Here is a 27,101-nt window from a genome sequence, read left to right on the forward strand (position 1 = left end):
CCACAATGAGCACAATCCTATGTACTGGGCTTTACAGAATCAACCACTAGCAATGAACGAAGGGTTCATAATGATCACATGCTACGTACTGGGCTTTGCAGAATGAATCAGTTGTAATGAAATGAGGGTCCACAATTAGCACAATGGTAAGTACTGGGCTTTATAGAATGAACCAATTGCAATGAAATAAGGATCCACAATGAACAAAATGCTATGTACTGGTCTTTACAGAATGAATTCTTGCAATGAAATAAGTGTCCACAAATGAACATAATGCTTTGAACTGGGCTTTACAGAAGCAACCACTTGCAATGAAAGAAGGGTCCCTAATGATCACAATGCTGTGTACTGGGCTTTACAGAATGAACCAGTTGCAATGAAATAAGTGTACACAAGAAACGCAATGCTAAGTACTGGGCTTTACAGAATTAACCGCTTGCAATGAAATAAGGTTCCACAAAGGTCACAATGCTACGTACTGGGCTTTACAGAATGAACGAGTTGCAATGAAATAAAGGTCCACAATGATCACATGCTACGTACTGGGCTTTACAGAATGAACCAATTGCAATGAAATAAGGGTCCATAATTAGCACAATGGTAAGTACTGGGCTTTATAGAATGAACCCCTTGCAATGAAAGGAGGATCCACAAGGAACATAATGCCATGCACTGGGCTTTACAGAGTGAACCAGTTGCAATTAAAGGGTCCACAATGAACAGAATGCCATGCACTGGGATTTACAGAATGAACCACTTGCAATGAAAGCAGGATCCAGAATGAACAAAAAGCTACATACTGGACTTTAAAGAAGCAACCACTTGCAATGAAAGAAGGGTCCCTAATGATCACAATGCTATGTACTGGGCTTTACAGAATGAACCAGTTGCAATGAAATAAGTGTCCACAAGAAACGCAATGCTAAGTACTGGGCTTTACAGAATTAACCGCTTGCAATGAAATAAGGTTCCACAAAGGTCACACTGCTACGTACCGGGCTTTAAAGAATGAACGAGTTGCAATGAAATAAGGGTCCACAATGATCACATGCTACGTACTGGGCTTTACAGAAGCAACCACTTGCAATGAAAGAAGGATCCACAATGAACAAAATGCTATGTACTGGGCTTTACAGAAGCAACCACTTGCAATGAAATGGTCCACAATAAACAGAATGCCATGCACTGGTCTTTACAGAATGAACCTCTTGCAATTAAATGTCCACAATTGCACATAATGCTATGTTCTGGGCTTTCCAGAATGAACCAGTTGCAATGAAATAAGTGCCAAAAAGAAACGCAATGCTAAATACTGGGCTTTACAGAATTAACCACTTGCAATGAAAGCAAGATCCACAAATGAACATAATGCTTTGAACTGGGCTTGTTCTCATTGTGGACCCCTATTTCATTGCAAGTGGTTAAATCTGCAAAGCCCAGTAGATAGCATTGTGATCATTAGGGACCCTTCTTTCATTGCAAGTGGTTGCTTCTGTAATGTCCAGTGGCTTTACAGAAGCAACCACTTGCAATGAAAGAAGGGTCCCTAATGATCACAATGCTATGTACTGGGCTTTACAGAATGAACCAGTTGCAATGAAATAAGTGTCCACAAGAAACGCAATGCTAAGTACTGAGCTTTACAGAATTGACCGCTTGAAATGAAATAAGGTTCCACAAAGGTCACAATGCTACATACTGGGCTTTACAGAATGAACCAATTGCAATGAAATAAGGCTCCATAATTAGCACAATGGTAAGTACTGGGCTTTATAGAATTAACCCCTTGCAATGAAAGGAGGATCCACAAGGAACATAATGCCATGCACTGGGCTTTACAGAGTGAACCAGTTGCAATTAAAAGGTCCACAATGAACAGAATGCCATGCACTGGGATTTACAGAATGAACCACTTGCAATGAAGGCAGGATCCAGAATGAACAAAAAGCTATGTACTGGTCTTTACAGAATGAACCTCTTGCAATGAAAGCAAGATCCAGAAATGAACATAATGCTTTGAACTGGGCTTTACAGAAGCAACCACTTGCAATGAAAGAAGGGTCCCTAATGATCACAATGCTATCTACTGGGCTTTACAGAATGAACCAGTTGCAATGAAATAAGTGTCCACAAGAAACGCAATGCTAAATACTGGGCTTTACAGAATTAACCAGTTGCAATGAAATAGGGGTCCACAATGAGCACAATCCTATGTACTGGGCTTTACAGAATGAACCAGTTGCAATGAAATAAGGGTCCACAATTGGCACAATGGTAAGTACTGGGCTTTATAGAATGAACCCCTTGCAATGAAAGGAGGATCCACAAGGAACATAATGCCATGCACTGGGCTTTACAGAGTGAACCAGTTGCAATTAAAGGGTCCACAATGAACAGAATGCTATGCACTGGGATTTACAGAATGAACCTCTTGCAATGAAAGCAAGATCCACAAATGAACATAATGCTTTGAACTGGGCTTGTTCTCATTGTGGACCCCTATTTCATTGCAAGTGGTTAAATCTGTAAAGCCCAGTAGATAGCATTGTGATCATTAGGGACCCTTCTTTCATTGCAAGTGGTTGCTTCTGTAATGTCCAGTGGCTTTACAGAAGCAACCACTTGCAATGAAAGAAGGGTCCCTAATGATCACAATGCGATGTACTGGGCTTTACAGAATTAACCCCTTGCAATGAAAGAAGGGTCCACAAAGGTCACAATGCTAAGTACTGGGCTTTACAGAATGAACCTCTTGAAATGAAAGCAAGATCCACAAATGAACATAATGCTTTGAACTGGGCTTTACAGAAGCAACCACTTGCAATGAAAGAAGGGTCCCTAATTATCACAATGCTATCTACTGGGCTTTACAGATTTAACCGCTTGCAATGAAATAGGGGTCCACAATGAGAACAATCGTATGTACTGGGCTTTACAGAATCAACCACTAGCAATGAAAGCACGGTTCATAATGATCACATGCTACATACTGGGCTTTGCAGAATGAACCAGTTGTAATGAAATAAGGGTCCGCAATTAGCACAATGGTAAGGACTGGGCTTTACAGAATGAACCAATTGCAATGAAATAAGGTTCCACAAAGGTCACAATACTACGTACTGGGTTTTACAGAATCAACCACTAGCAATGGAAGAAGGGTTCATAATGATCACATGCTACGTACTGGGCTTTGCAGAATGAACCAGTTGCAATGAAATAAGGATCCACAATGAACAAAATGCTATGTACTGGTCTTTACAGAATGAATTCTTGCAATGAAAGCAAGATCCAGAAATGAACATAATGCTTTGAACTGGCTTTACAGAAGCAACCACTAGCAATGAAAGAAGGGTCCCTAATGATCCCAATGCTATGTACTGGGCTCTACAGAAATAACCACTGGCAATGAAATAAGGGTCCGCAATGAGCACAATCCTATGTACTGGTCTTTACAGAATGAACCAGCTGCAATGAAATAAGGGTCCACAAAGGTCACAATGCTACGTACCGGGCTTTACAGAATGAACCATTTGCAATGAAATAAGGGTCCATAATTAGAACAATGGTAAGTACTGGGCTTTATAGAATGAACCTCTTGAAATGAAAGGATCCACAAGGAACATAATGCCATGCATTGGGCTTTACAGAGTGAACCAGTTGCAATTAAAAGGTCCACAATGAACAGAATGCCATGCACTGGGATTTACAGAATGAACCACTTGCAATGAAAGCAGGATCCAGAATGAACAAAAAGCTATGTACTGGTCTTTACAGAATGAACCTCTTGCAATGAAAGCAAGATCCACAAATGAACATAATGCTTTGAACTGGGCTTTACAGAACCAAGAACATGCAATGAAAGAAGGGTCCCTAATGATCACAATGCTATGTACTGGGCTTTACAGAATGAACGAGTTGCAATGAAAGAAGGGTCCACAAAGGTCACAGTGCTAAGTACTGGGCTTTACAGAATGAACCAGTTGCAAAGAAAACAAGATCCACAATGAACATAATGCCATGCACTGGGCTTTCCAGAATGAACAAGTTGCAATTAAAGGATCCACAATAAACAGAATGCCATGCACTGGGCTTTACAGAATGAACCTCTTGCAATTAAATAAGGGTCCACAAATGCACATAATGCTTTGTTATGGGCTTTTCAGAATCAACCAGTTGCAATGAAATAAGTGTCTACAAGAAACGCAATGCTAAGTACTGGGCTTTACAGAATTAACCACTTGCAATGAAATAGGGGGTCCACAATGATCACAATCCTATGTACTGGCTTTGCAGAATGAACCAATTGCAATGAAATAAGGGTCCACAATTAGCACAATGGTAAATACTGGGCTTTATAGAATGAACCCCTTGCAATGAAAGGAGGATCCACAATGGAATGCCATGCACTGGGCTTTATCGAATGAACCACTTGCAATGAAATAAGGTTCCACAATGAACAAAATGCTAAGTGCTCGTCTTTACAGAATGAACTTCTTGATATGAAATCAAGATCCACAAATGAACATAATGCTTTGAACTGGGCTTTACAGAAGCAACCACTTGCAATGAAAGAAGGGTCCCTAATGATCACAATGCTATGTACTGGGCTTTACAGAATGAACGAGTTGCAATGAAATAAGTGTCCACAAGAAACGCAATGCTAAGTACTGAGCTTTACAGAATTGACCGCTTGAAATGAAATAAGGTTCCACAAAAGTCACAATGCTACATATTGGGCTTTACAGAATGAACCAATTGCAATGAAATAAGGGTCCATAATTAGCACAATGGTAAGTACTGGGCTTTATAGAATGAACCCCTTGCAATGAAAGGAGGATCCACAAGGAACATAATGCCATGCACTGGGCTTTACAGAATTAACCACTTGCAATGAAATAGAGGTCCACAATGAGAACAATCCTATGTACTGGGCTTTACAGAATCAACCACTAGCAATGAAAGAAGGGTTCATAATGATCACATGCTAAGTACTGGGCTTTGCAGAATGAACCAGTTGCAATGAAATAAGGGTCCTCAATTAGCACAATGGTAAGTACTGGGCTTTATCGAATGAACCACTTGCAATGAAATAAGGATCCACAATGAACAAAATGCTATGTACTGGTATTTACAGATTGACCCTCTTGCTGTGAAAGCAAGATCCACAAATGAACATAATGCTTTGAATTGGGCTTTACAGAAGCAACCACTTGCAATGAAAGAAGGGTCCCTAATGATCACAATGCTATGTACTGGGCCTTACAGAAGGAACCAGTTGCAATGAAATAAGTATCCACAAGAAACGCAATGCTAAGTACTGGGCTTTACAGAATTAACCGCTTGCAATGAAATAAGGTATTACAAAGGTCACAATGCTACGTACTGGGCTTTAAAGAATGAACGAGTTGCAATGAAATAAGGGTCCACAATGATCACATGCTACGTACTGGGCTTTACAGAATGAACCAGTTGCAATGAAATAAGGGTCCATAATTAGCACAATGGTAAGTACTGGGCTTTATAGAATGAACCCCTTGCAATGAAAGGAGGATCCACAAGGAACTTAATGCCATGCACTGGGCTTTACCGAGTGAACCAGTTGCAATTAAAGGGTCCACAATGAACAGAATGCCATGCACTGGGATTTACAGAATGAACCAGTTGCAATGAAAGCAAGATCCAGAAATGAACATAATGCTTTGAAATGGCTTTACAGAAGCAACCACTAGCAATGAAAGAAGGGTCCCTAATGATCCCAATGCTATGTACTGGGCTCTACAGAAATAACCACTGGCAATGAAATAAGGGTCCGCAATGAGCACAATCCTATGTACTGGTCTTTACAGAATGAACCAGCTGCAATGAAATAAGGGTCCACAAAGGTCACAGAATGAACCATTTGCAATGAAATAAGGGTCCATAATTAGAACAATGGTAAGTACTGGACTTTATAGAATGAACCTCTTGAAATGAAAGGATCCACAAGGAACATAATGCCATGCATTGGGCTTTACAGAGTGAACCAGTTGCAATTAAAAGGTCCACAATGAACAGAATGCCATGCACTGGGATTTACAGAATGAACCACTTGCAATGAAAGCAGGATCCAGAATGAACAAAAAGCTATGTACTGGTCTTTACAGAATGAACCTCTTGCAATGAAAGCAAGATCCACAAATGAACATAATGCTTTGAACTGGGCTTTACAGAAGCAACCACTTGCAATGAAAGAAGGGTCCCTAATGATCACAATGCTATGTACTGGGCTTTACAGAATGATCCAGTTGCAATGAAATAAGGGTCCACAAAGGTCACAATGCTAAGTACTGGGCTTTACAGAATGAACCTCTTGCAATGAAAGCAAGATCCAGAAATGAACATAATGCTTTGAACTGGGCTTTACAGAAGCAACCACTTGCAATGAAAGAAGGGTCCCTAATGATCACAATGCTATGTACTGAGCTTAGAGAATTGACCGCTTGAAATGAAATAAGGTTCCACAAAGGTCACAATGCTACATACTGGGCTTTACAGAATGAACCAATTGCAATGAAATAAGGCTCCATAATTAGCACAATGGTAAGTACTGGGCTTTATAGAATTAACCCCTTGCAATGAAAGGAGGATTCACAAGGAACATAATGCCATGCACTGGGCTTTACAGAGTGATCCAGTTGCAATTAAAGGTCGACAGTGAACAGAATGCTATGCACTGGGCTTTACAGAATTAACCACTTGCAATGAAATAAGGGTCCACAAAGGTCACAATGCTAAGTACTGGGCTTTACAGAATGAACCTCTTGCAATGAAAGCAAGATCCAGAAATGAACATAATGCTTTGAACTGGCTTTACAGAAGCAACCACTAGCAATGAAAGAAGGGTCCCTAATGATCCCAATGCTATGTACTGGGCTCTACAGAAATAACCACTGGCAATGAAATAAGGGTCCGCAATGAGCACAATCCTATGTACTGGTCTTTACAGAATGAACCAGCTGCAATGAAATAAGGGTCCACAAAGGTCACAATGCTACGTACCGGGCTTTACAGAATGAACCATTTGCAATGAAATAAGGGTCCATAATTAGAACAATGGTAAGTACTGGGCTTTATAGAATGAACCTCTTGAAATGAAAGGATCCACAAGGAACATAATGCCATGCATTGGGCTTTACAGAGTGAACCAGTTGCAATTAAAAGGTCCACAATGAACAGAATGCCATGCACTGGGATTTACAGAATGAACCACTTGCAATGAAAGCAGGATCCAGAATGAACAAAAAGCTATGTACTGGTCTTTACAGAATGAACCTCTTGCAATGAAAGCAAGATCCAGAAATGAACATAATGCTTTGAACTGGGCTTTACAGAAGCAACCACTTGCAATGAAAGAAGGGTCCCTAATGATCACAATGCTATGTACTGGGCTTTACAGAATTAACCACTTGCAATGAAATAAGGGTCCAGAAAGGTCACAATGCTAAGTACTGGGCTTTACAGAATGAACCTCTTGCAATGAAAGCAAGATCCAGAAATGAACATAATGCTTTGAACTGGGCTTTACAGAAGCAACCACTTGCAATGAAAGAAGGGTCCCTAATGATCACAATGCTATGTACTGAGCTTTAGAGAATTGACCGCTTGAAATGAAATAAGGTTCCACAAAGGTCACAATGCTACATACTGGGCTTTACAGAATGAACCAATTGCAATGAAATAAGGCTCCATAATTAGCACAATGGTAAGTACAGGGCTTTATAGAATTAACCCCTTGCAATGAAAGGAGGATTCACAAGGAACATAATGCCATGCGCTGGGCTTTACAGAGTGATCCAGTTGCAATTAAAGGTCGACAGTGAACAGAATGCTATGCACTGGGCTTTACAGAATGAACCACTTGCAATGAAAGTAGGATCCAGAATGAACAAAAAGCTATGTACTGGTCTTTACAGAATGAACCTCTTGCAATGAAAGCAAGATCCAGAAATGAACATAATGCTTTGAACTGGGCTTTACAGAAGCAACCACTTGCAATGAAAGAAGGGTCCCTAATGATCACAATGCTATGTACTGGGCTTTACAGAATTAACCACTTGCAATGAAATAAGGGTCCACAAGAAACCCAATGCTAAATACTGGGCTTTACAGAATTAACCACTTGCAATGAAATAGGGGTCCACAATGAGCACAATCCTATGTACTGGGCTTTACAGAATCAACCACTAGCAATGAAAGAAGGGTTCATAATAATCACATGCTACGTACTGGGCTTTGCAGAATGAACCAGTTGAAATGAAATAAGGGTCCACAATTAGCACAAGGGTAAGTACTGGGCTTTATAGAATGAACCCCTTGCAATGAAAGGAGAATCCACAAGGAACATAATGCCATGCACTGGGCTTTACCGAGTGAACCAGTTGCAATTAAAGGGTCCACAATGAACAGAATGCCATGCACTGGGATTTACAGAATGAACCACTTGCAATGAAAGCAGGATCCAGAATGAACAAAAATGAACCTCTTGCAATGAAAGCAAGATCCATACATGAACATAATGCTTTGAACTGGGCTTTACAGAAGCAACCACTTGCAATGAAAGAAGGGTCCCTAATGATCACAATGCTATGTACTGGGCTTTACAGAATGAACCACTTGCAATGAAAGAAGGGTCCACAAAGGTCACAATGCTAAGTACTGGGCTTTACAGAATGAACCAGTTGCAATGAAAGAAGGATCCACAATGGACATAATGCCATGCACAGGGCTTTCCAGAATGAACCAGTTGCAATTAAAGGGTCCACAACAAACAGAATGCCATGCACTGGGCTTTACAGAATGAACCTCTTGCAATTAAATAAGGGTCCACAAATGCACATAAATGCTTTGTTCTGGGCTTTCTAGAATCAACCAATTGCAATGAAATAAGTGTCCACAAGAAACGCAATGCTAAATACTGGGCTTTACAGAATGAACCACTTGCAATGAAATAGGGGTCCACAATGAGCACAATCCTATGTACTGGGCTTTACAGAATCAGCCACTAGCAATGAAAGAAGGGTCCACAATTAGCACAATGGTAAGGACTGGGCTTTATAGAATGAACCACTTGCAATGAAATAAGGAACCACATTGGACAAAATGCTATGTACTGGTCTCTAGAGAATTAATTCTTGCAATGAAAGCAATGAAATAGGGGTCCACAATGAACAATCCTAAGTACTGGGCTTTACAGAATCAACCACTAGCAATGAAAAAAGGGTTCATAATGATCACATGCTACGTACCGGGCTTTACAGAATGAACCAATTGCAATGAAATAAGGCTCCATAATTAGCACAATGGTAAGTACTGGGCTTTATAGTATGAACCCCTTGCAATATAAGGAGGATCCACAAGGAACATAATGCCATGCACTCGGCTTTACAGAGTGAACCAGTTGCAATGAAAGCAGGATCCAGAATGAACAAAAAGCTATGTACTGGTCTTTAAAGTAGCAACCACTTGCAATGAAAGAAGGGTCCCTAATGATCACAATGCTATGTACTGGGCTTTACAGAATGAACCAGTTGCAATGAAATAAGTGTCCACAAGAAACGCAATGCTAAGTACTGGGCTTTACAGAATTAACCGCTTGCAATGAAATAAGGTTCCACAAAGGTCACACTGCTACGTACTGGGCTTTACAGAATGAACGAGTTGCAATGAAATAAGGGTCCACAATGATCACAAGCTACGTACTGGGCTTTACAGAAGCAACCACTTGCAATGAAAGAAGGATCCACAATGAACAAAATGCTATGTACTGGTCTTTACAGAATGAATTCTTGCAATGAAAGCAAGATCCACAAATGAACATAATGCTTTGAACTGGGCTTTACAGAAGCAACCACTTGCAATGAAAGAAGGGTCCCTAATGATCCCAATGCTATGTACTGGGCTCTACAGAAATAACCACTGGCAATGAAATAAGGGTCCGCAATGAGCACAATCCTATGTACTGGTCTTTACAGAATGAACCAGCTGCAATGAAATAAGGGTCCACAAAGGTCACAAAGCTACGTACCGGGCTTTACAGAATGAACCATTTGCAATGAAAGCAAGATCCACAATGAACATAATGCCATGCACTGGGCTTTCCAGAATGAACCAGTTGCAATTAAAGGATCCACAATAAACAGAATGCCATGCACTGGGCTTTACAGAATGAACCTCTTGCAATTAAATAAGGGTCCACAAATGCACATAATGCTTTGTTATGGGCTTTCCAGAATCAACCACTTGCAATGAAATAAGTGTCTACAAGAAACGCAAAGTACTGGGCTTGACAGAATTTACCACTTGCAATGAAATAGGGGTCCACAATGATCACAATCCTATATACTGGGCTTTGCAGAATGAACCAATTGCAATGAAATAAGGGTCCATAATTAGCACAATGGTAAATACTGGGCTTTTAGAATGAACCCCTTGCAATGAAAGGAGGATCCACAATGGAATGCCATGCACTGGGCTTTATCGAATGAACCACTTGCAATGAAATAAGGTTCCACAATGAACAAAATGCTAAGTGCTCGTCTTTACAGAATGACCTTCTTGCTATGAAAGCAAGATCCACAAATGAACATAATGCTTTGAACTGGGCTTTACAGAAGCAACCACTTGCAATGAAAGAAGGGTCCCTAATTATCACAATGCTATGTACTGGGCTTTACAGAATGAACGAGTTGCAATGAAATAAGTGTCCACAAGAAACGCAATGCTAAGTACTGGGCTTTACAGAATTAACCGCTTGCAATGAAATAAGGTTCCACAAAGGTCACAATGCTACATACTGGGCTTTACAGAATGAACCAATTGCAATGAAATAAGGCTCCATAATTAGCACAATGGTAAGTACTGGGCTTTATAGAATGAACCCCTTGCAATGAAAGGAGGATCCACAAGGAACATAATGCCATGCACTGGGCTTTACAGAGTGAACCAGTTGCAATTAAAGGTCCACAATGAACAGAATGCCATGCACTGGGATTTACAGAATGAACCTCTTGCAATGAAAGCAAGATCCAGAAATGAACATAATGCTTTGAACTGGGCTTTACAGAAGCAACCACTTGCAATGAAAGAAGGGTCCCTAATGATCACAATGTTATGTACTGGGCTCTACAGAAATAACCACTGGCAATGAAATAAGGGTCCGCAATGAGCACAATCCTATGTACTGGTCTTTACAGAATGAACCAGCTGCAATGAAATAAGGGTCCACAAAGGTCACAATGCTACGTACCGGGCTTTACAGAATGAACCATTTGCAATAAAATAAGGTTCCATAATTAGAACAATGGTAAGTACTGGGCTTTATAGAATGAACCTCTTGCAATGAAAGGATCCACAAGGAACATAATGCCATGCACTGGGCTTTACAGAGTGAAACAGTTGCAATTAAAAGGTCCACAATGAACAGAACCATGCACTGGGATTTACAGAATGAACCACTTGCAATGAAAGCAGGATCCAGAATGAACAAAAAGCTATGTACTGGTCTTTACAGAATGAACCACTTGCAATGAAATAAGGATCCGCAATGAACAAAATGAAATGTACTGGTCTTTACAGAATGAATTCTTGCAATGAAAGCAAGATCCACTAATGAACATAATGCTTTGAACAGGGCTTTACAGAAGCAACCACTTGCAATGAAAGAAGGGTCCCTAATGATCCCAATGCTATGTACTGGGCTCTACAGAAATAACCACTGGCAATGAAATAAGGGTCGGCAATGAGCACAATCCTATGTACTGGTCTTTACAGAATGAACCAGCTGCAATGAAATAAGGGTCCACAAAGGTCACAATGCTACGTACCGGGCTTTACAGAATGAACCATTTGCAATGAAATAAGGGTCCATAATTAGAACAATGGTAAGTACTGGGCTTTATAGAATGAACCTCTTGCAATGAAAGAAGGGTCCACAATTAGCACAAAGCTAAGTACTGGGTTTTATAGAATTAACCACCTGCAATGAAATAAGGATCCACAATGAACAAAATGCTATGTACTGGTCTCTAGAGAATTAATTCTTGCAATGAAAGCAAGATCCACAAATGAACATAATGCTTTGAACTGGGCTTTACAGAAGCAACCACTTGCAATGAAAGAAGGGTCCCTAATGATCACAATGTTATGTATTGGGCTTTACAGAATTAAGCACTTGCAATGAAATAAGTGTCCACAAGAAACGCAATGCTAAGTACTGGGCTTTACAGAATTAACCACCTGCAATGAAATTAGCACAATGGTAAATACTGGGCTTTATAGAATGAACCCCTTGCAATGAAAGGAGGATCCACAATGGAATGCCATGCACTGGGCTTTATCGAATGAACCACTTGCAATGAAATAAGGATCCACAATGAACAAAATGCTAAGTGCTCGTCTTTACAGAATGAACTTCTTAATATGAAAGCAAGATCCAATGGTAAGGACTGGGCTTTATAGAATGAACCTCTTGCAATGAAAGAAGGGTCCACAATTAGCACAAAGCTAAGTACTGGGTTTTATAGAATTAACCACCTGCAATGAAATAAGGATCCACAATGAACAAAATGCTATGTACTGGTCTCTAGAGAATTAATTCTTGCAATGAAAGCAAGATCCACAAATGAACATAATGCTTTGAACTGGGCTTTACAGAAGCAACCACTTGCAATGAAAGAAGGGTCCCTAATGATCACAATGTTATGTATTGGGCTTTACAGAATTAAGCACTTGCAATGAAATAAGTGTCCACAAGAAACGCAATGCTAAGTACTGGGCTTTACAGAATTAACCACCTGCAATGAAATTAGCACAATGGTAAATACTGGGCTTTATAGAATGAACCCCTTGCAATGAAAGGAGGATCCACAATGGAATGCCATGCACTGGGCTTTATCGAATGAACCACTTGCAATGAAATAAGGATCCACAATGAACAAAATGCTAAGTGCTCGTCTTTACAGAATGAACTTCTTAATATGAAAGCAAGATCCAATGGTAAGGACTGGGCTTTACGGAATTGACCGCTTGAAATGAAATAAGGTTCCACAAAGGTCACAATGCTACGTACCGGGCTTTACAGAATGAACCAATTGCAATGGAATAAAGGTCCATAATTAGCACAATGGTAAGTACTGGGCTTTATAGTATGAACCCCTTGCAATGAAAGGAGGATCCACAAGGAACATAATGCCATACACTGGGCTTTATAGAGTGAACCAGTTGCAATTAAAAGGTCCACAATGAACAGAATGCCATGCACTGGGATTTACAGAATGAACCACTTGCAATGAAAGCAGGATCCAGGATGAACAAAAAACTATGTACTGGTCTTTACAGAATGAACCTTGCAATGAAAGCAAGATCCACAAATGAACATAATGCTTTGAACTGGGTTTTACAGAAGCAACCACTTGCAATGAAAGAAGGGTCCCTAATGATCACAATGCTATGTACTGGGCCTTACAGAAGGAACCAGTTGCAATGAAATAAGGGTCCACAAAGGCCACAATGCTAAGTACTGGACTTTCCAGAATGAACCAGTTGCATTTAAAGGGTCCACAATAAACAGAATGCCATGCACTGGGCTTTACAGAATGAACCTCTTGCAATTAAATAATGGTCCACAATGAGCACAATCCTGTGTACTGGGTGTTACAGAATTAACCACCTGCAATGAAATAGGGGTCCACAATGAGAACAATCCTATGTACTGGGCTTTACAGAATCAACCACTAGCAATGAAAGAAGGGTTCATAATGATCACATGCTACGTACTGGGCTTTGCAGAATGAATCAGTTGTAATGAAATGAGGGTCCACAATTAGCACAATGGTAAGTACTGGGCTTTATAGAATGAACCAATTGCAATGAAATAAGGATCCACAATGAACAAAATGCTATGTACTGGTCTTTACAGAATGAATTCTTGCAATGAAAGCAAGATCCACGAATGAATATAATGCTTTGAACTGGGCTTTACAGAAGCAACCACTTGCAATGAAGGAAGGGTACCTAATGATCACAATGCTATGTACTGGGCTTACAGAATGAACCAGTTGCAATGAAATAAGTCCAGAATTAGCACAATGGTAAGTACTGGGCTTTATAGAATGAACCACTTGCAATGAAAGGAGGATCCACAAGGAACATAATGCCATGCACTGGGATTTACAGGGTGAACCAGTTGCAATTAAAGGGTCCACAATGAACAGAATGCCATGCACTGGGATTTACAGAATGAACCAGTTGCAATGAAAGCAAGATCCACAAATGAACAGAATGCTTTGAACTGGACTTTACAGAAGCAACCACTTGCAATGAAAGAAGGGTCCCTAATGATCACAATGCTATGTACTGGGCTTTACAGAATGAACCACTTGCAATGAAAGAAGGGTCCACAAAGGTCACAATGCTAAGGACTGGGCTTTACAGAATGAACCAGTTGCAATGAAAGAAGGCTCCACAATGGACATAATGCCATGCACAGGGCTTTCCAGAATGAACCAGTTGCAATTAAAGGGTCCACAACAAACAGAATGCCATGCACTGGGCTTTACAGAATGAACCTCTTGCAATTAAATAAGGGTCCACAAATGCACATAAATGCTTTGTTCTGGGCTTTCCAGAATCAACCAATTGCAATGAAATAAGTGTCCACAAGAAACGCAATGCTAAATACTGGGCTTTACAGAATTAACCACTTGCAATGAAATAGGGGTCCACAATGAGCACAATCCTATGTACTGGGCTTTACAGAATCAACCACTAGCAATGAAAGAAGGGTCCACAATTAGCAAAATGGTAAGTACTGGGCTTTATAGAATGAACCACTTGCAATGAAATAAGGAACCACAATGAACAAAATGCTATGTACTGGTCTCTAGAGAATTAATTCTTGCAATGAAAGCAATGAAATAGGGGTCCACAATGAACAATCCTAAGTACTGGGCTTTACAGAATCAACCACTAGCAATGAAAGAAGGGTTCATAATGATCACATGCTACGTACCGGGCTTTACAGAATGAACCAATTGCAATGAAATAAGGCTCCATAATTAGCACAATGGTAAGTACTGGGCTTTATGAACCCCTTGCAATATAAGGAGGATCCACAAGGAACATAATGCCATGCACTGGGCTTTACAGAGTGAACCAGTTGCAATGAAAGCAGGATCCAGAATGAACAAAAAGCTATGTACTGGTCTTTACAGAATGAACCTCTTGCAATGAAAGCAAGATCCAGAAATGAACATAATGCTTTGAACTAGGCTTTACAAACGCAACCACTTGCAATGAAAGAAGGGTCCCTAATGATCACAATGCTATGTACTGGGCTTTACAGAATGAACCAGTTGCAATGAAATAAGTGTCCACAAGAAACGCAATGCTAAGTACTGGGCTTTACAGAATTAACCTCTTGCAATGAAATGAGGTTCCACAAAGGTCACACTGCTACGTACTGGGCTTTACAGAATGAACGAGTTGCAATGAAATAAGGGTCCACAATGATCACATGCTACGTACTGGGCTTTACAGAAGCAACCACTTGCAATGAAAGAAGGATCCACAATGAACAAAATGCTATGTACTGGTCTTTACAGAATGAATTCTTGCAATGAAAGCAAGATCCACAAATGAACATAATGCTTTGAACAGGGCTTTACAGAAGCAACCACTTGCAATGAAAGAAGGGTCCCTAATGATCCCAATGCTATGTACTGGGCTCTACAGAAATAACCACTGGCAATGAAATAAGGGTCCGCAATGAGCACAATCCTATGTACTGGTCTTTACAGAATGAACCAGCTGCAATGAAATAAGGGTCCACAAAGGTCACAATGCTACGTACCGGGCTTTACAGAATGAACCATTTGCAATGAAATAAGGGTCCATAATTAGAACAATGGTAAGTACTGGGCTTTATAGAATGAACCTCTTGCAATGAAAGAAGGGTCCACAATTAGCACAAAGCTAAGTACTGGGTTTTATAGAATTAACCACCTGCAATGAAATAAGGATCCACAATGAACAAAATGCTATGTACTGGTCTCTAGAGAATTAATTCTTGCAATGAAAGCAAGATCCACAAATGAACATAATGCTTTGAACTGGGCTTTACAGAAGCAACCACTTGCAATGAAAGAAGGGTCCCTAATGATCACAATGTTATGTATTGGGCTTTACAGAATTAAGCACTTGCAATGAAATAAGTGTCCACAAGAAACGCAATGCTAAGTACTGGGCTTTACAGAATTAACCACCTGCAATGAAATTAGCACAATGGTAAATACTGGGCTTTATAGAATGAACCCCTTGCAATGAAAGGAGGATCCACAATGGAATGCCATGCACTGGGCTTTATCGAATGAACCACTTGCAATGAAATAAGGATCCACAATGAACAAAATGCTAAGTGCTCGTCTTTACAGAATGAACTTCTTAATATGAAAGCAAGATCCAATGGTAAGGACTGGGCTTTACGGAATTGACCGCTTGAAATGAAATAAGGTTCCACAAAGGTCACAATGCTACGTACCGGGCTTTACAGAATGAACCAATTGCAATGGAATAAAGGTCCATAATTAGCACAATGGTAAGTACTGGGCTTTATAGTATGAACCCCTTGCAATGAAAGGAGGATCCACAAGGAACATAATGCCATACACTGGGCTTTATAGAGTGAACCAGTTGCAATTAAAAGGTCCACAATGAACAGAATGCCATGCACTGGGATTTACAGAATGAACCACTTGCAATGAAAGCAGGATCCAGGATGAACAAAAAACTATGTACTGGTCTTTACAGAATGGACCTTGCAATGAAAGCAAGATCCACAAATGAACATAATGCTTTGAACTGGGCTTTACAGAAGCAACCACTTGCAATGAAAGAAGGGTCCCTAATGATCACAATGCTATGTACTGGGCCTTACAGAAGGAACCAGTTGCAATGAAATAAGGGTCCACAAAGGCCACAATGCTAAGTACTGGACTTTCCAGAATGAACCAGTTGCATTTAAAGGGTCCACAATAAACAGAATGCCATGCACTGGGCTTTACAGAATGAACCTCTTGCAATTAAATAATGGTCCACAATGAGCACAATCCTGTGTACTGGGTGTTACAGAATTAACCACCTGCAATGAAATAGGGGTCCACAATGAGAACAATCCTATGTACTGGGCTTTACAGAATCAACCACTAGCAATGAAAGAAGGGTTCATAATGATCACATGCTACGTACTGGGCTTTGCAGAATGAATCAGTTGTAATGAAATGAGGGTCCACAATTAGCACAATGGTAAGTACTGGGCTTTATAGAATGAACCAATTGCAATGAAATAAGGATCCACAATGAACAAAATGCTATGTACTGGTCTTTACAGAATGAATTCTTGCAATGAAAGCAAGATCCACGAATGAATATAATGCTTTGAACTGGGCTTTACAGAAGCAACCACTTGCAATGAAGGAAGGGTACCTAATGATCACAATGCTATGTACTGGGCTTACAGAATGAACCAGTTGCAATGAAATAAGTCCAGAATTAGCACAATGGTAAGTACTGGGCTTTATAGAATGAACCACTTGCAATGAAAGGAGGATCCACAAGGAACATAATGCCATGCACTGGGATTTACAGGGTGAACCAGTTGCAATTAAAGGGTCCACAATGAACAGAATGCCATGCACTGGGATTTACAGAATGAACCAGTTGCAATGAAAGCAAGATCCACAAATGAACAGAATGCTTTGAACTGGACTTTACAGAAGCAACCACTTGCAATGAAAGAAGGGTCCCTAATGATCACAATGCTATGTACTGGGCTTTACAGAATGAACCACTTGCAATGAAAGAAGGGTCCACAAAGGTCACAATGCTAAGGACTGGGCTTTACAGAATGAACCAGTTGCAATGAAAGAAGGCTCCACAATGGACATAATGCCATGCACAGGGCTTTCCAGAATGAACCAGTTGCAATTAAAGGGTCCACAACAAACAGAATGCCATGCACTGGGCTTTACAGAATGAACCTCTTGCAATTAAATAAGGGTCCACAAATGCACATAAATGCTTTGTTCTGGGCTTTCCAGAATCAACCAATTGCAATGAAATAAGTGTCCACAAGAAACGCAATGCTAAATACTGGGCTTTACAGAATTAACCACTTGCAATGAAATAGGGGTCCACAATGAGCACAATCCTATGTACTGGGCTTTACAGAATCAACCACTAGCAATGAAAGAAGGGTCCACAATTAGCAAAATGGTAAGTACTGGGCTTTATAGAATGAACCACTTGCAATGAAATAAGGAACCACAATGAACAAAATGCTATGTACTGGTCTCTAGAGAATTAATTCTTGCAATGAAAGCAATGAAATAGGGGTCCACAATGAACAATCCTAAGTACTGGGCTTTACAGAATCAACCACTAGCAATGAAAGAAGGGTTCATAATGATCACATGCTACGTACCGGGCTTTACAGAATGAACCAATTGCAATGAAATAAGGCTCCATAATTAGCACAATGGTAAGTACTGGGCTTTATGAACCCCTTGCAATATAAGGAGGATCCACAAGGAACATAATGCCATGCACTGGGCTTTACAGAGTGAACCAGTTGCAATGAAAGCAGGATCCAGAATGAACAAAAAACTATGTACTGGTCTTTACAGAATGAACCTCTTGCAATGAAAGCAAGATCCAGAAATGAACATAATGCTTTGAACTAGGCTTTACAAACGCAACCACTTGCAATGAAAGAAGGGTCCCTAATGATCACAATGCTATGTACTGGGCTTTACAGAATGAACCAGTTGCAATGAAATAAGTGTCCACAAGAAACGCAATGCTAAGTACTGGGCTTTACAGAATTAACCTCTTGCAATGAAATGAGGTTCCACAAAGGTCACACTGCTACGTACTGGGCTTTACAGAATGAACGAGTTGCAATGAAATAAGGGTCCACAATGATCACATGCTACGTACTGGGCTTTACAGAAGCAACCACTTGCAATGAAAGAAGGATCCACAATGAACAAAATGCTATGTACTGGTCTTTACAGAATGAATTCTTGCAATGAAAGCAAGATCCACAAATGAACATAATGCTTTGAACAGGGCTTTACAGAAGCAACCACTTGCAATGAAAGAAGGATCCACAATGAACAAAATGCTATGTACTGGTCTTTACAGAATGAATTCTTGCAATGAAAGCAAGATCCACAAATGAACATAATGCTTTGAACAGGGCTTTACAGAAGCAACCACTTGCAATGAAAGAAGGGTCCCTAATGATCCCAATGCTATGTACTGGGCTCTACAGAAATAACCACTGGCAATGAAATAAGGGTCCGCAATGAGCACAATCCTATGTACTGGTCTTTACAGAATGAACCAGCTGCAATGAAATAAGGGTCCACAAAGGTCACAATGCTACGTACCGGGCTTTACAGAATGAACCATTTGCAATGAAATAAGGGTCCATAATTAGAACAATGGTAAGTACTGGGCTTTATAGAATGAACCTCTTGCAATGAAAGAAGGGTCCACAATTAGCACAAAGCTAAGTACTGGGTTTTAAAGAATTAACCACCTGCAATGAAATAAGGATCCACAATGAACAAAATGCTATGTACTGGTCTCTAGAGAATTAATTCTTGCAATGAAAGCAAGATCCACAAATGAACATAATGCTTTGAACTGGGCTTTACAGAAGCAACCACTTGCAATGAAAGAAGGGTCCCTAATGATCACAATGTTATGTATTGGGCTTTACAGAATTAAGCACTTGCAATGAAATAAGTGTCCACAAGAAACGCAATGCTAAGTACTGGGCTTTACAGAATTAACCACCTGCAATGAAATTAGCACAATGGTAAATACTGGGCTTTATAGAATGAACCCCTTGCAATGAAAGGAGGATCCACAATGGAATGCCATGCACTGGGCTTTATCGAATGAACCACTTGCAATGAAATAAGGATCCACAATGAACAAAATGCTAAGTGCTCGTCTTTACAGAATGAACTTCTTAATATGAAAGCAAGATCCAATGGTAAGGACTGGGCTTTACGGAATTGACCGCTTGAAATGAAATAAGGTTCCACAAAGGTCACAATGCTACGTACCGGGCTTTACAGAATGAACCAATTGCAATGGAATAAAGGTCCATAATTAGCACAATGGTAAGTACTGGGCTTTATAGTATGAACCCCTTGCAATGAAAGGAGGATCCACAAGGAACATAATGCCATACACTGGGCTTTATAGAGTGAACCAGTTGCAATTAAAAGGTCCACAATGAACAGAATGCCATGCACTGGGATTTACAGAATGAACCACTTGCAATGAAAGCAGGATCCAGGATGAACAAAAAACTATGTACTGGTCTTTACAGAATGGACCTTGCAATGAAAGCAAGATCCACAAATGAACATAATGCTTTGAACTGGGCTTTACAGAAGCAACCACTTGCAATGAAAGAAGGGTCCCTAATGATCACAATGCTATGTACTGGGCCTTACAGAAGGAACCAGTTGCAATGAAATAAGGGTCCACAAAGGCCACAATGCTAAGTACTGGACTTTCCAGAATGAACCAGTTGCATTTAAAGGGTCCACAATAAACAGAATGCCATGCACTGGGCTTTACAGAATGAACCTCTTGCAATTAAATAATGGTCCACAATGAGCACAATCCTGTGTACTGGGTGTTACAGAATTAACCACCTGCAATGAAATAGGGGTCCACAATGAGAACAATCCTATGTACTGGGCTTTACAGAATCAACCACTAGCAATGAAAGAAGGGTTCATAATGATCACATGCTACGTACTGGGCTTTGCAGAATGAATCAGTTGTAATGAAATGAGGGTCCACAATTAGCACAATGGTAAGTACTGGGCTTTATAGAATGAACCAATTGCAATGAAATAAGGATCCACAATGAACAAAATGCTATGTACTGGTCTTTACAGAATGAATTCTTGCAATGAAAGCAAGATCCACGAATGAATATAATGCTTTGAACTGGGCTTTACAGAAGCAACCACTTGCAATGAAGGAAGGGTACCTAATGATCACAATGCTATGTACTGGGCTTACAGAATGAACCAGTTGCAATGAAATAAGTCCAGAATTAGCACAATGGTAAGTACTGGGCTTTATAGAATGAACCACTTGCAATGAAAGGAGGATCCACAAGGAACATAATGCCATGCACTGGGATTTACAGGGTGAACCAGTTGCAATTAAAGGGTCCACAATGAACAGAATGCCATGCACTGGGATTTACAGAATGAACCAGTTGCAATGAAAGCAAGATCCACAAATGAACAGAATGCTTTGAACTGGACTTTACAGAAGCAACCACTTGCAATGAAAGAAGGGTCCCTAATGATCACAATGCTATGTACTGGGCTTTACAGAATGAACCACTTGCAATGAAAGAAGGGTCCACAAAGGTCACAATGCTAAGGACTGGGCTTTACAGAATGAACCAGTTGCAATGAAAGAAGGCTCCACAATGGACATAATGCCATGCACAGGGCTTTCCAGAATGAACCAGTTGCAATTAAAGGGTCCACAACAAACAGAATGCCATGCACTGGGCTTTACAGAATGAACCTCTTGCAATTAAATAAGGGTCCACAAATGCACATAAATGCTTTGTTCTGGGCTTTCCAGAATCAACCAATTGCAATGAAATAAGTGTCCACAAGAAACGCAATGCTAAATACTGGGCTTTACAGAATTAACCACTTGCAATGAAATAGGGGTCCACAATGAGCACAATCCTATGTACTGGGCTTTACAGAATCAACCACTAGCAATGAAAGAAGGGTCCACAATTAGCAAAATGGTAAGTACTGGGCTTTATAGAATGAACCACTTGCAATGAAATAAGGAACCACAATGAACAAAATGCTATGTACTGGTCTCTAGAGAATTAATTCTTGCAATGAAAGCAATGAAATAGGGGTCCACAATGAACAATCCTAAGTACTGGGCTTTACAGAATCAACCACTAGCAATGAAAGAAGGGTTCATAATGATCACATGCTACGTACCGGGCTTTACAGAATGAACCAATTGCAATGAAATAAGGCTCCATAATTAGCACAATGGTAAGTACTGGGCTTTATGAACCCCTTGCAATATAAGGAGGATCCACAAGGAACATAATGCCATGCACTGGGCTTTACAGAGTGAACCAGTTGCAATGAAAGCAGGATCCAGAATGAACAAAAAGCTATGTACTGGTCTTTACAGAATGAACCTCTTGCAATGAAAGCAAGATCCAGAAATGAACATAATGCTTTGAACTAGGCTTTACAAACGCAACCACTTGCAATGAAAGAAGGGTCCCTAATGATCACAATGCTATGTACTGGGCTTTACAGAATGAACCAGTTGCAATGAAATAAGTGTCCACAAGAAACGCAATGCTAAGTACTGGGCTTTACAGAATTAACCTCTTGCAATGAAATGAGGTTCCACAAAGGTCACACTGCTACGTACTGGGCTTTACAGAATGAACCATTTGCAATGAAATAAGGGTCCATAATTAGAACAATGGTAAGTACTGGGCTTTATAGAATGAACCTCTTGCAATGAAAGAAGGGTCCACAATTAGCACAAAGCTAAGTACTGGGTTTTATAGAATTAACCACCTGCAATGAAATAAGGATCCACAATGAACAAAATGCTATGTACTGGTCTCTAGAGAATTAATTCTTGCAATGAAAGCAAGATCCACAAATGAACATAATGCTTTGAACTGGGCTTTACAGAAGCAACCACTTGCAATGAAAGAAGGGTCCCTAATGATCACAATGTTATGTATTGGGCTTTACAGAATTAAGCACTTGCAATGAAATAAGTGTCCACAAGAAACGCAATGCTAAGTACTGGGCTTTACAGAATTAACCACCTGCAATGAAATTAGCACAATGGTAAATACTGGGCTTTATAGAATGAACCCCTTGCAATGAAAGGAGGATCCACAATGGAATGCCATGCACTGGGCTTTATCGAATGAACCACTTGCAATGAAATAAGGATCCACAATGAACAAAATGCTAAGTGCTCGTCTTTACAGAATGAACTTCTTAATATGAAAGCAAGATCCAATGGTAAGGACTGGGCTTTACGGAATTGACCGCTTGAAATGAAATAAGGTTCCACAAAGGTCACAATGCTACGTACCGGGCTTTACAGAATGAACCAATTGCAATGGAATAAAGGTCCATAATTAGCACAATGGTAAGTACTGGGCTTTATAGTATGAACCCCTTGCAATGAAAGGAGGATCCACAAGGAACATAATGCCATACACTGGGCTTTATAGAGTGAACCAGTTGCAATTAAAAGGTCCACAATGAACAGAATGCCATGCACTGGGATTTACAGAATGAACCACTTGCAATGAAAGCAGGATCCAGGATGAACAAAAAACTATGTACTGGTCTTTACAGAATGGACCTTGCAATGAAAGCAAGATCCACAAATGAACATAATGCTTTGAACTGGGCTTTACAGAAGCAACCACTTGCAATGAAAGAAGGGTCCCTAATGATCACAATGCTATGTACTGGGCCTTACAGAAGGAACCAGTTGCAATGAAATAAGGGTCCACAAAGGCCACAATGCTAAGTACTGGACTTTCCAGAATGAACCAGTTGCATTTAAAGGGTCCACAATAAACAGAATGCCATGCACTGGGCTTTACAGAATGAACCTCTTGCAATTAAATAATGGTCCACAATGAGCACAATCCTGTGTACTGGGTGTTACAGAATTAACCACCTGCAATGAAATAGGGGTCCACAATGAGAACAATCCTATGTACTGGGCTTTACAGAATCAACCACTAGCAATGAAAGAAGGGTTCATAATGATCACATGCTACGTACTGGGCTTTGCAGAATGAATCAGTTGTAATGAAATGAGGGTCCACAATTAGCACAATGGTAAGTACTGGGCTTTATAGAATGAACCAATTGCAATGAAATAAGGATCCACAATGAACAAAATGCTATGTACTGGTCTTTACAGAATGAATTCTTGCAATGAAAGCAAGATCCACGAATGAATATAATGCTTTGAACTGGGCTTTACAGAAGCAACCACTTGCAATGAAGGAAGGGTACCTAATGATCACAATGCTATGTACTGGGCTTACAGAATGAACCAGTTGCAATGAAATAAGTCCAGAATTAGCACAATGGTAAGTACTGGGCTTTATAGAATGAACCACTTGCAATGAAAGGAGGATCCACAAGGAACATAATGCCATGCACTGGGATTTACAGGGTGAACCAGTTGCAATTAAAGGGTCCACAATGAACAGAATGCCATGCACTGGGATTTACAGAATGAACCAGTTGCAATGAAAGCAAGATCCACAAATGAACAGAATGCTTTGAACTGGACTTTACAGAAGCAACCACTTGCAATGAAAGAAGGGTCCCTAATGATCACAATGCTATGTACTGGGCTTTACAGAATGAACCACTTGCAATGAAAGAAGGGTCCACAAAGGTCACAATGCTAAGGACTGGGCTTTACAGAATGAACCAGTTGCAATGAAAGAAGGCTCCACAATGGACATAATGCCATGCACAGGGCTTTCCAGAATGAACCAGTTGCAATTAAAGGGTCCACAACAAACAGAATGCCATGCACTGGGCTTTACAGAATGAACCTCTTGCAATTAAATAAGGGTCCACAAATGCACATAAATGCTTTGTTCTGGGCTTTCCAGAATCAACCAATTGCAATGAAATAAGTGTCCACAAGAAACGCAATGCTAAATACTGGGCTTTACAGAATTAACCACTTGCAATGAAATAGGGGTCCACAATGAGCACAATCCTATGTACTGGGCTTTACAGAATCAACCACTAGCAATGAAAGAAGGGTCCACAATTAGCAAAATGGTAAGTACTGGGCTTTATAGAATGAACCACTTGCAATGAAATAAGGAACCACAATGAACAAAATGCTATGTACTGGTCTCTAGAGAATTAATTCTTGCAATGAAAGCAATGAAATAGGGGTCCACAATGAACAATCCTAAGTACTGGGCTTTACAGAATCAACCACTAGCAATGAAAGAAGGGTTCATAATGATCACATGCTACGTACCGGGCTTTACAGAATGAACCAATTGCAATGAAATAAGGCTCCATAATTAGCACAATGGTAAGTACTGGGCTTTATGAACCCCTTGCAATATAAGGAGGATCCACAAGGAACATAATGCCATGCACTGGGCTTTACAGAGTGAACCAGTTGCAATGAAAGCAGGATCCAGAATGAACAAAAAGCTATGTACTGGTCTTTACAGAATGAACCTCTTGCAATGAAAGCAAGATCCAGAAATGAACATAATGCTTTGAACTAGGCTTTACAAACGCAACCACTTGCAATGAAAGAAGGGTCCCTAATGATCACAATGCTATGTACTGGGCTTTACAGAATGAACCAGTTGCAATGAAATAAGTGTCCACAAGAAACGCAATGCTAAGTACTGGGCTTTACAGAATTAACCGCTTGCAATGAAATAAGGTTCCACAAAGGTCACACTGCTACGTACTGGGCTTTACAGAATGAACGAGTTGCAATGAAATAAGGGTCCACAATGATCACATGCTACGTACTGGGCTTTACAGAAGCAACCACTTGCAATGAAAGAAGGATCCACAATGAACAAAATGCTATGTACTGGTCTTTACAGAATGAATTCTTGCAATGAAAGCAAGATCCACAAATGAACATAATGCTTTGAACTGGCTTTACAGAAGCAACCACTAGCCATGAAAGAAGGGTCCCTAATGATCCCAATGCTATGTACTGGGCTCTACAGAAATAACCACTGGCAATGAAATAAGGGTCCGCAATGAGCACAATCCTATGTACTGGTCTTTACAGAATGAACCAGCTGCAATGAAATAAGGGTCCACAAAGGTCACAATGCTACGTACCGGGCTTTACAGAATGAACCATTTGCAATGAAATAAGGGTCCATAATTAGAACAATGGTAAGTACTGGGCTTTATAGAATGAACCTCTTGAAATGAAAGGATCCACAAGGAACATAATGCCATGCATTGGGCTTTACAGAGTGAACCAGTTGCAATTAAAAGGTCCACAATGAACAGAATGCCATGCACTGGGATTTACAGAATGAACCACTTGCAATGAAAGCAGGATCCAGAATGAACAAAAAGCTATGTACTGGTCTTTACAGAATGAACCTCTTGCAATGAAAGCAAGATCCACAAATGAACATAATGCTTTGAACTGGGCTTTACAGAAGCAACCACTTGCAATGAAAGAAGGGTCCCTAATGATCACAATGTTATGTATTGGGCTTTACAGAATTAAGCACTTGCAATGAAATAAGTGTCCACAAGAAACGCAATGCTAAGTACTGGGCTTTACAGAATTAACCACCTGCAATGAAATTAGCACAATGGTAAATACTGGGCTTTATAGAATGAACCCCTTGCAATGAAAGGAGGATCCACAATGGAATGCCATGCACTGGGCTTTATCGAATGAACCACTTGCAATGAAATAAGGATCCACAATGAACAAAATGCTAAGTGCTCGTCTTTACAGAATGAACTTCTTAATATGAAAGCAAGATCCAATGGTAAGGACTGGGCTTTACGGAATTGACCGCTTGAAATGAAATAAGGTTCCACAAAGGTCACAATGCTACGTACCGGGCTTTACAGAATGAACCAATTGCAATGGAATAAAGGTCCATAATTAGCACAATGGTAAGTACTGGGCTTTATAGTATGAACCCCTTGCAATGAAAGGAGGATCCACAAGGAACATAATGCCATACACTGGGCTTTATAGAGTGAACCAGTTGCAATTAAAAGGTCCACAATGAACAGAATGCCATGCACTGGGATTTACAGAATGAACCACTTGCAATGAAAGCAGGATCCAGGATGAACAAAAAACTATGTACTGGTCTTTACAGAATGGACCTTGCAATGAAAGCAAGATCCACAAATGAACATAATGCTTTGAACTGG

The sequence above is a fragment of the Anolis carolinensis genome, unplaced genomic scaffold, assembly GCF_035594765.1.
Source record: "Anolis carolinensis isolate JA03-04 unplaced genomic scaffold, rAnoCar3.1.pri scaffold_14, whole genome shotgun sequence".
Lineage (NCBI taxonomy): Eukaryota > Metazoa > Chordata > Lepidosauria > Squamata > Dactyloidae > Anolis > Anolis carolinensis.